Source organism: Engraulis encrasicolus, chromosome 22 (genome assembly GCF_034702125.1).
Source record: "Engraulis encrasicolus isolate BLACKSEA-1 chromosome 22, IST_EnEncr_1.0, whole genome shotgun sequence".
NCBI classification, from domain to species: Eukaryota; Metazoa; Chordata; class Actinopteri; order Clupeiformes; family Engraulidae; genus Engraulis; species Engraulis encrasicolus.
In genome coordinates this window covers 45,152,488-45,168,463 of record NC_085878.1, presented here as the reverse complement: position 1 = coordinate 45,168,463, position 15,976 = coordinate 45,152,488, and the positions used below count along the sequence as shown (strand labels likewise).

The 15,976-nt window shown below is 42.9% G+C and overlaps 1 long non-coding RNA gene across 2 annotated transcripts; it reads right to left on the bottom strand.

The window, feature by feature from the left end:
- Positions 1–6,329: 6,329 nt before the first annotated feature.
- On the bottom strand, positions 6,330–12,375 carry LOC134438249 (uncharacterized). 2 transcript variants are annotated; one of them, XR_010032540.1, is made up of 5 exons: positions 12,139–12,375; positions 9,739–9,801; positions 9,100–9,194; positions 6,681–6,841; positions 6,330–6,557 (listed from the first exon to the last, which is right to left on the bottom strand). It is a non-coding gene; the product is annotated as an uncharacterized LOC134438249 (long non-coding RNA). The 2 variants fall into 2 exon arrangements; XR_010032541.1 differs by lacking the exon at positions 12,139–12,375 and adding an exon at positions 10,495–10,676.
- Between the last annotated feature and the right edge of the window lie 3,601 nt (positions 12,376–15,976).

The following is a 15,976-nucleotide window of genomic DNA, read 5'->3' as shown; positions in this document are numbered from 1 at the left end:
CTGAGGATTTCTCTTGAACTGTACTTCTGCCTTGTTTCATCGTGCTGTTGTGTTTGTGTTCCCCCCCCAACCAGGACTACTGGACCACCCACCACCGGCTCCGTTGGACTCTTCACTGCCACTGGGGGGGGACACGCACACAGCACGTTGGACGGACCACTGGGACCCCTGTAACCCCGGTAATCCTTCAGCACTGAAACCCCTGGAACCCTCACTCACTCCCAACCCCCCTTTCCCTAAAACTTCAATAAATCTCCTTGTGTGACGCAATTGTGGTCCTCTGGTCGTCTGTCTGATCCGTGACAGTTTCTGCTGTACAGCGATGATATGTTCTGATGTTGAGGCTGCAGTATGTGGAGCTTGTAATATACATTATACAAGCTTGTGATCTTGAAAGGTCTATCTTTGCTCTTTTTTCTTGTGGGGATGTACTGTAACCACAGAGAATATTTTACCTAATCAGACTCCAACAATCTTCGACTCCCTCATATGTTATATCTGTGATGGAGTTGTATCGATTGACAAAAGTAATCCAACCATCTAGGAGCCAAATAAGTCATGTCTACAGCATTACAGTGCACTTCAAAGACTAAGATCACTATCAACACACATCATGCTTTTACTTACTCACATTTATTCATCAAAGAGATTAAACAATACTGATTCAAATGTATGTCTGTGCATGTGCAGACTAGTGGGCGTGTGACTGTGTATGCTTCGGGGAGAAAGAAAGAGAGAAAGCATAGATTGGCGTTGCATATTGACATATCAGGGGGCTGCATTTAAGAGCATTTCTCTAGGTATCATAGGTGAGGTAGTGGGAGAAAGAAGAGGCGTGTGTGTGTGTGTGTGCGTGTGCGTGCATGCGTGCGTGTATGTGTGTCTAGGAGTGTTGAAACTCTGCATTGAATGAATACTGTATGAGATGAGCTGTGCATTGCAGGCTGGGCAGCTGTCTGTCTGTCTGTGTGTCTAGCTCTGCTTTGATATGCACCAGCAGGACACTGATCTCTCCAGTCGCCCTCGCCAGGAGGAGGCAGACACAGTCAGACCGCAGTGCCAAATGGCTCCCTGGTGTCCGCAGGGTGATGAGACGACCACAGAGAGAAACCTGGCCCCTGCTTCTCATATGGCCTTCTATGGCTCATCCCTGACCTGTGATCGTCTCGCTGGCCTGTGCTGCAGCACAAGAATTCACGCAATAGAGACAAAGGTACCTGCCAACATAAAAAAGTACCCTGACCTTGCCTGATGGTCAAGATACTGTGTAGGTGTTTCAATGTACCAGACAGAAAAACAGGCCATTTTAGAGACAGATAGACAGACAGACAGACAGACAGACAGACAGACAGACAGACAGACAGACAGCAGAGTACATAGATAGACAGACAGACAGTCATACAGTCATACAGACAGACAGACAGACAGACAGACAGACATACTGTATCTCCCTGGCTCATTTTAGGAAAGAAAATACAGTAAATGTCATGCACATATTTCAATGTTTATTTATTGAAGTTGAGCAGTGACGTTACAGCAGATAAACAATTGTTTTCCTTCCTTCCTTCCCTTATGACAACTCACAGCCTCATTTTCTCCTATAAACTACAACTAATGTCACACACACACACCCACCCACACACACACACACACACACACACGCACGCGCACACGCACACACACACGCGCGCACACACGCACAAACAAACAGACACTTTTTTGACAGACAAATCAAGAGTGATGGTACTGCTGTTGTTTTGAAAATGCATTTCCAGACATGTGTTATGCTACTTTACTTGTTATTGTGTTTTGCTTGTTTTGATGCTCGTTTAGTGCATTTGGGCCACCTGGAGAGAAGAACGCCTTGTTGCTTTTGAGACTTCTTGAGTGCAGCCTAGCCTTGTACACATAGTAGAGATGAAATGCAGATTTATAATTAATAAGCAAGGCTTTTGCGATTTGGAGGAGTTTACAGCAATTATCATTTACCTGTGGGATGGTAAATCGACCTAATCCATGTCAACCATTTCAAATGGGTTTCCTCACACCACAGGAAGTAAAATAACTCAGTTCAGACATTTCCCAGCTGAGCAAGTCCACACACTCCATGTATCGTGTTTGTATTTGTACATATATCTGGAACAGAAATTAGAATGATATGGTCAATGTTAAGGATACCCATGCTACAGTAGGTCAAAACCTTAGTGAAGTAATGAGTGATGTCTTGCATGCAGTGCATCTTCTGATATAACTTAGACACAACATGCCTGAGGTAAACTGGAGTCTATTCTTTTCGGCCTGTCAACATCTGACATCATAACCCAGGTGACCCGTACAGAAATCCCCAGCCCTTGTCTTGTGTCCTAATAGCGGAGTTGTTTCACAGGTCTCCCTGCTTGACATCCGCATGGCATTCTACATGCTTTTCCTGCTGCAGCTGTAGTGTTGTTTCTGCCCCGTAGAGAGACAAACGAACAAGCAAGTTTTCAACAGACCATAGTTGTATACAAAAGAGCTTCTTTTGAAATTCAGTGACGTCTTGGGTCTCTTGCTTAGCATGGGTCTTCCCACATGGCACAAAATTGTGAACAAGTAAGTCTGGTGAAGTTGGTTATCTCATCCATTCCAAATGTTCCTCTGAATGGGGAGCAGTCAATATTGAGTATTTCCAAATGCTCCAAAGGGTTGACTGAAGGCAAAGACTGAAAAGACTGAAGAATACACTAATTCTGTCAATGGCCCCATGTGGGATTGATTGTAGCTTTCACCAGTGGAGCCATTTGGTATGTTTTGGTTGAACGCACTCTATGAAAACTCGAAAGCACCCCCGCTTGAGAAGACCGGAAGACTGCAAGAACCTCATAGTTGTGATAGCCAGGCTATCTCTTACCAGGCCCGGAGTGGTAATCTGGCATATAGGACATTTCCGGGTGGACCGATAGTCCTAAGGCGCCAATGCTGTTGTGTTTTTTGTATTTTCTTAGAGACTGGCTCATAATTAAGGGGGAGCTGTGCAAATGTCCAAAGTGTTTTTGTTACCAGTCCAGCCCAGTTTTTTACTACCATGACCTGGATGAATGAGAATCTTCACAGACAAATGTAAGCCACATCCTCTGCTTCATAGGCCTCAGAGGAGGATTCGGGGTCAATAAGGGAAATGAAAACCCTGAAACTAGGAGAGCCAGGGATTGATTCATGGCCCATTCAGAGAGCCAATAACCCCTAGATACATTACATGCGTGTTTTATTCATTGCGCTAGTGAAATCAGATGTCGATACCATACTTATGAAAACAGAAGGGCAACTACGGCAGCCTATTCTCTCACACTAAGACCTGGAATATTCTGCACATGGTGTTTGACAACGCGTATGTCTCCAAAACCATCTGTGAAGATCACATTCTCAGAAGTGTATTCAAAACCTTTTATTTACTTCGAGGGCAACCCCCCCCAACCCCCACACAGTGCTCATGCAACTCACCATGAAATGCCAACCTGTCCAGCTGCCCTTATGGACTATAGGACTGCCCCAGAAGCCATTGCACACCACTTGGAGTTCTACATTTGAAAACCGACAGATTCAAATTAAGAATCATTTAAAGCAAATGCTGTGTGCCTTTCTACTACATCGCAGTCACTGTAATTGCACAAGTGCTGTGTGTAGTCCTGTCAATATATCCTGCATCATGTTAACTCACATCGATGTGCACTGCTGGCGCTCCAAATTAACATAGATTACACACAGCACTGGAGATGTGTGAACATATGTGTGGTTGCAAGCTCAAATTCTCCCTATGCATGAGAGGCACACGAAGTGTTAGGAATGCAGTCACAGCAGGTTAATGTGTGTGCCTTCTTTTACAGGGGTTATGTTTATGGCGTCATTATGTGGACAAAAGGTCCACGAGCGCCACTTACTGCACACGCGAGGTATTTTATTCTGCGCGCGCGCGTAGACACTGTCGCGCGCGCGATTTTGCTCTGCGCGCGCGCGCAAACGCTGCCACGCGCGCGCAAACACCGCCTCACGCGCGAGAGGTGACATGAATTTCCTCACGCGCGCGAGCAGAAATATGAATATTTAAATTATCTCCTCCCACTGATTAGCATAACCAACGAGGGGGAAGTTTGTTTAGTCCGAAATAGTCATACACAGATATCAAGATCAATTGTTTATATCGTTGCTACGGTGACTGCAGCTCGGGTTTACTGACGAGTGGAATGACTGAAGGTTGCTGACAAGGGCATTTACCTATGTCTTACCCATTTTTATGAGAACATTGTTTTTAATACATATGTTTGTTTCATGGGCGAACTTGTTGAGATTCGCAGACAGCAGATGAGGAATAAAGTGAGTAGACATTTCATCAACTGAATATGGTTCGTGTTGTAGCCTAGGACTATTCCTGTCAAGCTTCATTTTGCTCACGACGAGTGTGTTTTAACAAGAGCTTAAAGTTAGCAGGCTAGGTATTTGGCATGATGACATAGTTGTTTTGCAAAGAAGACCAAAATGCACGTTTACAGAGACCTTAAGTTAACATGTTGTAAGTGCAATGTTTCACTGAAATCCAGCTCCGTGCATGCTACATGACTGAGAGACATACCGGTACAAACCTGTTTCCTACGATGGTCCAGTCAGATATTTGTAATGTATAAGGATTCAAGTGTGTTTGATACTTTTGCTGGTAAGCATTGCAATAAAAGAGGGAGCTGGATAGTCAATTCAAGCGGTCAGATCAGAAACCCTTTATTGAAATCGGTTGGAACAATCATTCATTTTGCCACTGTTCTCCATAGCTGGTGACGACAGTGGGCAAGACGGCCGCAGTTGACTTGAGACCGGAGGCTGAAATATGGATTTAATGTAGGCAATGTATTCAGCGATCCAACGGGTGTACACAACTAGAGCTCTGGGTGAATTTAGCCTACATTGCATCAAAAAGCTCACTCTGTGCTTTGGAATGAAATGATTAGGCCTAAGTGGATAGAAAATGAACCGTGCGTGGAGTATCCAGTAGATGGCGTCGGCACACTGTAAATAACAAATGACACTACAATACTGACACAAGCACAATGAATGATTAGGCTAGAAAGTAAGATCACTTTCTCAAAGTACTGCAATGACTCCCAAAAGTTGACTGGTTCATGGAAAATGGTAGCGCAATACCGGCCTCTTCGAATATAGAGTTGAATAATTGAATAAATAAAATAAATAAGTGACATAAATGGTAAAGATCAAGACTGTATTTACCTGCTCTGTTTGTGTCACTTGGCTAGTACATTTAATGCAATGTGATACCAGTGCAATGCAATACATTTAATAAAAAGGTGCAGACATTTTAATAAATAAATAAATAATAAATAGTAATAATAAAAATAAAAAATAAATAATAAATAAATAAATCTGCCCCTGTACGGAGGTGGTCCCACACAGCCAACGAAACCACATGGGCAACATGGAAGAGGTCAGTGTGCAGCCCAGCTTGTCTGACCCAAGCCATTTAAGTGGTTAAAGAATTAAGTGAGTCCATCTACACATGCCATATCTACAGGGGCCTAATCTGTCTACCTTTTTTACATGTTGCAGCAATTGCCAAAGCAGGTGGGTCTTTGCCTGGATTTCATCACACAGCAGCAACAGGTCTCTAGGACTCTGGTTAGGTAGCCTGTATACACTTTATTTCTGGAAGGTGATGTGGGTGTCATGTTACTTCAGCAAGCAGCACAACGCACACAGTTCATAACATTTCATCCGGGCAAGTTTTTCTCATTTTCATTTAGGGAGCTGCCAATCCCAATAGTGGTAACACAAGTGCAAAGATGTCATGTAGACTATTAAAATCAACTAAATGGGTCACTAGTAGTAACATAATAATAACAGCAATAGCTACACCACACGCACAAAGTAAATTGAATAATTGTTGTGATTCCAAATGACCTATTCTCGATGAAGGCACAATCTCTACATTTCTTTGCTGTACAGGAAATTCAGGCATACTGCATATCGGCAGTTGGTGAGATGGCGTGGGAGTTCCTATACGCTATGTGGGAGTTCCTAGGCTATGTTTGGGTTCCACTGCAATCCTGTGCCGTCACAAAGATCTGGCAGACCTTTGAATCCACACATTGTACAGGTTTCCAGGATGTGATGTATTTGTGGCAAATAAAGACATTTCAATGTACAGTACACCTGAATCAGATGTATTTGTTATAATGCATTTCTTAACCTCAGTAATGGTTTTTAATGCATATTTAGGTTTTCACATGCATATACACTGTATAGTATAGAAGAAGGACTGAAAAGTTTTACAATATCTCACACACACACACACACACACACACACGCCCATACAGAGTTTGGTGTACAATTTTGGAAATCGGCTGTGATGGCGTCGGATCATCTCCTCTTTTGGGGGTACTGGGTACACACTGCTCAACGGTGGGGGCGATGGCTGCCTCTCACGTGGAGAAGTGTCAAAGTCTTGCTGTAGTGTAGGTCCGTTTTACTTGTCCTTGCCCGCTCTCTCTCACTGTTGCACAGTAGTGTGGTGCTGCCTATTGAAACGTGGTAGAAATTATGGGAAGTGATGATTTTGTTTATTCTGTTAATATTGATATTGAACGGGATGTTCTCCTTCACCAGCAACATTCTGAGGTTACTGAGAGGTATGAAATTACCTGCTTAGGATGCCATGGTATGTGAACGGCTTCATTTTTGGCGCAAAATGGTTGATGACGTTGTGGCTTATGAGCTGATGTCTGGTGACCGGATGCCATTTTCTTGATGTCCTTCACCTAGCCAGTGTCATTGAGGTCATCAAAGTTTCCGGCCGCCTTGTCTGTAATGACAGGATATACAGTATTAAGAACATGACATATCACTGTCGGTCAGTAGTAGTTTTCTACATCTTGTCCAGACAGTGTAAAATAATTCTAATTGTTGGCAAATGAAATCAAACAGGTAATACTCAAGCACTGGCACATAATACAGTCTTACCCAACTTGTCCAAAAACAATGAAAAATCTGAATCTGAGAATCTGAAGAAGACTGTTGAGGTAGAAACGTTATCCTGCCATGAAAAAATAAAACGCAACAAAAACGATTCTAAGTGTGCAGACTCCTCACTCTGAAAACTACAGTTGACCTTCGTACTGCACCTTTCTCTGGGATGTGCACAATCCTCTCCTTCAAGTAAAAGTATTCAAACTACAAGGTGACTGTGGTCCACTTTTTAGGTACATGTGTTTAGAAATTTTAATTCAGACTTGCGCTTTGCATACGATGTGACAGGCTGTGTTTGGGTATCCGTACAGCTGGTAGAACCCATGTCTGGGTACAGACAAGGGTTTGACATTATGTTTTGCTCTCCGGCCACAGTGGCTAGTGGTTTTCCCAAGTCACTAGCCACTCTGGTTTTCTGCTAGCCACATTTTTGCTCACAGTTCTTTTCATTATCGTGCTAAACCAAGAGGGTTAGTGATATGAACACATAATTTCTACATGTACAGTGGCTCCCAAAAGTCTACACACCCCTCTTCAAATGTCAGGTTTTTGTGATGTAAAAAAATGACAGAAAGACAAATAAATTCACAGCTTTTCCCTCCTTCAATCTAAACTATTATTCAATGCAATGCAATGCAAAAATGTACACACCTTTAAATTAATACTTAGTTGCAGCACATTTGGCCTTCATTACAGCACAGTCTTTTGTGGGTAAGAGTCTCAGCATGGCACACATTAATATGGCAATATTCGTTCACCCTCAGAGAAGTAGATGTGTGCACATCCCACTCGATGGGCCAGGTGCAGGACAATGAGAGTAAATCCAAGTGAAAAGAGAAGTCCGCGACACTGCTTGTCTATTTATTATTTAATCGAGCAACGTTTCGACCTTCAGGTCTTCATCAGGCAAAGTGTTTCGTTCACCCCTCTTTGCAAAGCCCTCCAAATCAGAAAGATTGCGAGTGCAATCTCCCACAGTCCTCCTCAGATCACCCAACAAGGCCCCCAATCTGGGCCATTCCAAAACCTCCATTTTATTTTGGTGAAGCCAGTCTTTAGTAGATTTAGGTGTGCGCTTAGGGAAATTGTCGTTGTGAAAGATTAGTTCCTCTGCATCTTCACCTTTCTACCAGGGGGGGCGAAGATTTTGTGCCACTACCACAGTCCCTGTGGAAATGTTCATAATTGCCTCCTACCTAATGAAGGCCCCAGTGACAGCTGAAGAAAAACAGCACAAAAGAACCCTCCCACCACCATACTTCACTTTAAGTATGGTGTTATTGGGGTGATGTTTTTTGCCAAATATACCCTTTCGAATTATGACCAAAAAGTTCAATATTGGTGGAGTACATTTTGTAAAAAATATTTCTGTAATCTCCCAAATGCATGTGGGAAGACGTATTATGGTCAGGTGAAACCGAGGTTTAACATTTTGGACATAATTACAAAAGGTAACAACACCTCATTGCCAAGGTAACACCAAGCGTAAAGTGAAGCATGAAGGTGCCAGCATCATGCTATGTGATTATCGTTCTTCAGCTGTAACTGGGAGGTTGGAATTTAGAACAGTTCCACAGGGGCCATTGTAGTGGCATAAAACATACTGCCCCCTGTTAGAAAGGTAATGATGCGGATTACCTTAATCATTCAGAACGACAATTACTTTTAGGCAAATGCCAAAAATCAACAAAAAATGGCTTCATTAGAATAAGATTGAGGTTTTGGAAAGACCCAGACAGAGTTCAGACCTGTATGACACGGAACATCTGTTGGGCAATCTGAGGAGGACTGTGCAGATGAGATGCATTCGCAATCTGTCAGATTTTGAGTACTTTTGCAAAGATAAGTGTACAAATATTGTCACTTCTATGTTTGCCATGCTGATAGACTCTTACCCAAAAAGACTGAGTGCTGTAATAGAAGCCAAAGGTGCTGCAACAAGGTATTAGGTTAAGGGTGTGCATATTTATGCAACGATGTAGATAGAAGTTTTTTTATTTTCTATTCTTTCCTTTTAAAGCTTTAAGTTTGTTTTCTGTCATTTTTTTACGTAACAAAAACCTGGAATTTGAACAGGGGTGTGTAGATGTTTACCTCAATCTAACTGCTTCATCCCGGTTCATCTTCCGTCTCGGATTGATGTTGAGGAGCCTGGTCGGTAGCATACCTGCAAGTGCTTCTTCCACCGCCTGAAAATAAATAATGCAAGAGGGAATAATATAGACCGATTGGTAAGAGTATGCACCAAGCAGCTGAGCTGTCTGCTCATTTCAAGAGCTGTAAACGATTACATTACGACCATAGAAAGAAGGCAGTGCACGTAATTTTAGCATCAACAGGATGTGACGCAAAAACGTACATCCATTCAACAGGGCAAATATTTGATGATGTTATTACCATCTTATAACAATGACGACTTGGCCTGTATTATAGTTCTCAGAGTCGCCAAGAATGCCCAGCTTCCTGCGTGTTTAGCATGACACAGTAGGTCATGCTCGCATTAATTAGTTAGCCTACTAGCCTACTAAAGGACTTGTATTTATAATCAACATAAATCCACCGCCAACAACTGAACTAGCCTAGTGGTCTATTTACATGTCAAACATGTCCCACACAGCACAGAAACAAAAGAAAAGAGAAGAGAAAACATTGTAAGCTGGTCTTCGTCATTCACACACTTTGACAGTGTTTCCTAAATTGTCGCAGACAAGTGTCTTGAGAGCAAATACCTACCTAGGCTCTTAAACAGCACCTTCCTGCATTCTGGCGTCCAACTTCAGGAATGGGTCATCATCTCTGTATGACAGCATGCACAGAATTAGTGGTCAATATACAACATTTTTATAAAAGTAAGAGTATGCACATCCCACCTCGCTGAGGCCAGGTGCAGGACAAAGGCGCGTCTAATAGTGGAAAAGAGTAGAAGTCCGCATCCTGTGGCTCCGCTTTGAAAATGTATTCAGGTCATACAACCATGAAGACCCTGTTGGGGGTCAGCTGCTCTATGTTCCCACAGCCCATTGGTCCCACAGCTTATTCTTGCTGCTCCATGTTCCCACAGTTATTCCCACAACTATTCAAATATAGGCCATATGTTCCACACCTGTTTATTCTTAACACTACTACATAAGCTTCTCTGAACTACAGGAAGCCACATCTTGAGCAGTCACCTATAGCAGAAATGACAAGATCTGAAACAAACTGACTAATTTGAAAGAAAGGGCCCAGTGCATTAAAAAAGAGAATGCAGACAGCCTATTTCAGGGGACTCAGAAATACTAGGCAGGGCACAGCATAGAGAGAGATCCAGGAGCGGTGGCGTTTAAACGTGACAGAAATCCAAGTTAAAACTTTAGAAAAGTGAGTTATTAAAAAGTCACTGGACTCGGAGGGAGGAGCACTGCGCAGAGGGCTTTTTGATGCATAGAATAGTTTACAACGCCTGCTCATTCAATCAAATTCTCAATAACAGCATAAAAGCGAGCTTACCCTGTACTGTACCCTGTACCCTACTGGCTGCCTGGCATTCAAAATCCTTCACAGCTCTACCAGCCAGGGCTGTGCGAAGCGTTGCCACGGCAACCTGCCCAGGCCTGAGCGCTTTGCTTCGTGCGATATGTAAGGGGTCAAAACATACCAAGGCGGAACGGTCGCGGGACGAACGCGGTTATGCTCAGTTTATTATTATTATTATTAGAGGGTTGCTAAACACATGTCAGTTCAAGGGCGTAGGTTTGACTTGAGCTTTGGTAGGGACAACTTCAACGAAAAAAAAAAAGCAAACAAAAAAAAACATAGATTCTTTATCTAGATTAATCTGACTGGTATTATAAAATTAATCTAGGCTCATTCAATATAGGCCTATGCGCCCTACCGAAATAATGACTATGGCCTATAAGTAAGGAAAACTGTTTCTTAAACCAGGTGGCACATTAGACCAGGGCTCATATCCTTTTCCCAAAATGAACAGTGCTATACAGTAAGTGGTACATGTTCAACACAGATAATTTTATTTAAACAGAATTGCTTCAACGACTAAGCATATCTAATGGGCCTGGACAACATCTCAATGGAGAGAGAGAGAGAGAGAGAGAGAGAGAGAGAGAGAGAGAGAGAGAGAGAGAGAATATCTGTATCTTACTTTAAAAGGGTAGCGGCTCCTTTAAAGACGTAGGCCAGGCTACTCTTGGGCTCCTTTCTGTAAAAGCAGTCAAGCTCCATCAAGACCGAGCCCCTTTGTCCTGGGAGAATAAATGACCCTTTTTTAGCCTGACAATATCTAAAACCGGACTTTTATTCTCAGAATGTCAGAGGAATCACAACTTGAAATTAATTCCTTTTGCCAAAATTTTTGCAACATGCGGCACACGCGGCACGCGGCAACCGAAATGAGCAAGCATAAATCGCATTTAGCTATCGAGTTGTTTGACAGTCGGAATGTTTTGCAATTATGGCATGCATTGTGTGAGGTGTGTGGATAGCCACCAGGCTACAGCAACTAATTCAAACGGTAGCATCTCCAGCATCTTCCCATGACTCTCTTATTCATTCATTCCCATGTTTATTTGCATCTACCAGGGCTTAATCGATGGCTACAATGAGACCGTTAAAACTTGCACTCGAAAGGGAGCGTAGGCGCTTATCTTACCTAGATCTTATGGGGCCGTAGGCTTACTGTTGAGGTAGCATAACTTCTTATGCCAGTCGTCTTTTTCTTTTTGGTATCTCTGTGGCTCATAAATGTCAAATTCAGAAGGAAACATGTATGCCGTTTGAGTTTAATTCCAATACGAGACAGATGCGTTCACTTTTCAGCACCACCAGCGTGGACCACTGCTTCCGCCTGGCCGCATGTTGCATCCAATAGCGGCATGGGTCATCATAGCTCACTAACTAGCCAATTTAAAATGTTTTTAAATGAATGCTACCACTGCACAGTATATCGAAATATTAAACTAATCAATGTAGATTTTCGTTCTTTTATTAAATCTTTTTTTTTTTCAATTAATAGCCTATGTCAAAAATTGGTCGGGACTATTTTATATCCCTTGAATATTGGTTGTGACATGTCACGACCGTCCCTACCCAAATCTACGCCCATGTGTCAGTTGAATATTGACTGAACAAACTAACCTCGGTCTGCGAATGATGATTCTCCTCTTTGGCCTCTCTGAAGTCCAGGCGAACAAAGTGGCACGGCATCCTTATAAGCTTTGTGATACCACGGGCGGTCTTTACAAAACACTGCTTCTCAAAGTGCTCAGAGCAAACCTTGGTCTCAGCGTTGATCTGTAACCATAAATACCAGGGTATGCATTTTAGTTCGTTAGCAAAACAACTTGATTTTGGCACAAGTAGGCCGGGAGGTAGATGGACACTCCCAACTGACATCGCTCCCGGGCGTGTAGTCCCAGGTGTTTCTATCACTCCCGGACGTGTAGTCCCACCCGATTATATTTCACGTATTATCATACACTGCCACATACAAGCAATTTAGGGTTAGAAACAAAAAACTAACATCAAAAAGATAACTAGCTCCGTTATATGGCGGTGGGATCGATAGTCTGGCTAGTGGGAGCGAGCTGACCGGGAAGCGTCCTGCGTTGGGAGCGACAATCAGGGAATCAAGTAGGCCTATGCTACTGGTTCTGGTAGCACAAAATCAATGGCCATCGGATCGCTTACCACACAATTAAAAGCCTAATCTTGAAAATAGCGATCTGGAAATATCATATAAATGTAGCGTTGTGTAATTACACATTCATATTTTTTTTTATTTCACCCAGGCATTCGCGTCATTAGGCTACATGAGTCATGACAAGTTTGGCGAGCTAGCTTATTTGTGCTGGCTAATGCGTATGATTGAACATAATTTTGCATCTTACCTTGAAATATGGACCAGGATCCCTGATGTGATTTATACATTCACGGCGAAGTGCCTGCTCTTTGGGGAAACGGTGGAAAGTCTGTCCACGGTAGGATTTTTTTTCTCTTTGAGGACGAACATTTGGGCACACAAAAGTGAGGCGGCATGACAGCTGGTGCGTTGCCGAATGTACCCCTGAAGTGTACCCCTCAACAGTCCCTTTTCGACTAGCCCTGTTAGAACGGGGCTGCGCGCTGCTGGGGCGTGGTTTCGTTTTCTTTTTGCATTTACCCCACCCATCATCAGCTCAAACAGGGCTCAAACAGGGGCGATTATAGAATCGCGAAAGACGTGGTTCGAGGCGTGCGGAGCTGAGTTCCACTAGGCTAAATGTTGCCTGTGTTAGGATTTACCGGCATGTGAAAACACCTATCCCCACTCACGCACTTTAAAAATCAACTTTTCTGTCGGCAGTTTTTACAGTAGACAGAGAAAATTTGCTCAAGCAATTATCATGTTCTTTAAAGTAGCCTAAGTCCAGTCCTTGGCCAAGGAGTTATATTATTAGCTTATTATTTTAAAATCACGCTATTTCCAAAGCTCCATGCCTCCTCCTTGTGAGAAGTCGTTTTTTTTACCACCATGCAAAATAGGGCACACTAAAGTAGCCCTTTTCATTGCACATATCTTCATATACGAACCTGCAGAGGGATGGCGAATTTGCTGTTATCAAATTAAATGTAAAAATGAAAATTTCGAATGAAAAAGACAACTGTGGTTTATTCGAGGGAACAAAGATTTCCTCTCTATCCGGCTGGAGAACAACGCCATTGTTTACTTGAAGTGGCGACCGCTTAAAGTTAAATAACTTTGGATTTAAAGAACATAAACATGTGCCGTAAAAACCTGTAAAAAGCTAAGAATCCCAGCCTTCGAACAAGCCCTAACACATGTCTGTAGGTCTAGGTTAAGGAGATCGCTGTCTGTTGGAAAACAAAATGAGGTAAAAAAAAAAAAAATGTTTGGAAAGCGCTATTTTTTCACTTGAAACAGCGGCCGCTTAAAGTTATATAACTTTGGATTGAAAGAACATAAAAACGTTCCGTGAAAACCTGTAAAAAGCTAAGAATCTCAGCTTTCGAACAAGCCCTAACACATGTCTGTAGGTCTAGGTTAAGGAGATCGCTGTCTGTTCGAAAACAAAATGACGAGGTAGGGCTTAGATTCACAATGGCATGAAAACACGGTGTTGTCGCGGCTAGTTGCAGCAGCTGATCATACGGCCCAGTTCTAGCCCCCGTTGTATGGAAATGCGTGCGAGACAGCACCATCGACCCCCCCGTCAAGTTTCATGAATATTTATAAAGCCCGCACCGGAACGCGGAACCCAATGGAAAAATGACTAACGTCTTTAGAACGTTCCGGGTGAATAAGGCGAACATAGACATAGCATATTGACACAATGTTTTCATCCACCAAAAAATAAAATGGGTTTACTAATAAAGAGGTGAATGCCCTTGTCAGCGCAGCCGTGAGTTGCGTTTCAGTTGTGTTTCAAAGGTGGTCGTTTGCAGTCACCGTAGGAACGATAGTCTATCAGCAATTGAGATCTGAGATCTCTGTGTTTGACTACTATGGACTAAACAAACTTCCGCCTCATTTGTTATGCTAACCAGTGGGAGGAGATAATTTAAATATTCATATTTCTGCTCGCGCGCGTGAGGAAATTCATGTCACCTCTCGCGCGTGAGACGGTGTTTGCGCGCGCGTGGCAGCGTTTGCGCGCGCGCGCAGAGCAAAATCGCTCGCGCGACAGTGTCTACGCGCGCGGGCAGAATAAAATACCTCGCGTGGACAGTAAGTGGCGCTCGTGGACCTTTTGTCCACATTATAACACCATATATGTTGTTTTAGTAACTGGGTGACTTGGTGGACCATGACCCTGTATATAATAATATTGTAAGGCTCTCAGTGTACTGAATCATGTTGACAACAGCAAAGCCTTTTTTCGATATTGATCATTAGACATCACTGTTTAAGGCTACGTCTATAAGGTGATAAAAAACAGAAGACCCAAAAGTGGTGTCTTGTCCTCATGTTTTCAATGTCTTTTACACAAGGATGATGGGGAGGGGACAACGAAATATTCAGTCATAATTGCCTTTCGTTTACACTGTAACCTCGCCGTTGAGGCCTGAAGAGCACAAATCTGGAGAAGTGTGACATCACGGTGGGATGTGAACACGTTGCAGCTTTTTTGTCGTGAAGACGGGTTGTCTTCAAAACTCCCCACTCTGGACGGAGTCTTCAGATTTTTGCGTCTTCAAGCCCCGATGGCGGGGTCACCATTTCAAAGTCACTTCTGATGAAATATTTTGTGGTCTCCCCTCGCAATCATCCTGGCATAAACGACCCCTCAGTCTCAGAAATGAGGACGTTTTGGGTTTGTATTCCAACGGTACAATTTTGAGACTGTCATGTTGACCTTGAAAAACTGTAAAGTGATGTCTTGCATTACTACCATATTACTCTTTTATCACATCTGACAAGGACATTTCTAACAGCCATGTTACCTTCCAAAAGTAGCACACCTGCGTTATCAAGAATTTAACATTACAAATTGCTATTTCAGTACAGCAAAATGTTTACTATCAAGAATATGTAGGCCTACTCGAATAATACACTTTTTCCACACCTCAGTTGTAGTAATGTCACCCAGGTTGGTCAAACATAAATTACATGGCTGTCAATGAGATGCCAGGACACAATAAGATGAATGGGGCGAAGTCAACACAATGAATAACAGGCACCCCAGTGATACTGGCAGATAGGAGCGGACAGGGCTGTTTCAAAGTATTTAGCGGCCTTAGGCAAAGAGGGACTTGGGGCCCCTCTTCCTCTTCAAACAATTGAGGAGGGGCCCCTCAAAAAGAATTTTGGTAGCAGTTCCACTGCACTTTTAGATTTGTCTCAGTGACAAACTTGTCAGTAATCTCATTTGAATACAAGTACACAACCAGTTATCACAAGGGAGGGAGCTTTTATCAGGGGGGCTTAAAGGGACAGTTTGGTCAATTTCAACATGCAGTTGTAATGCTCACACTA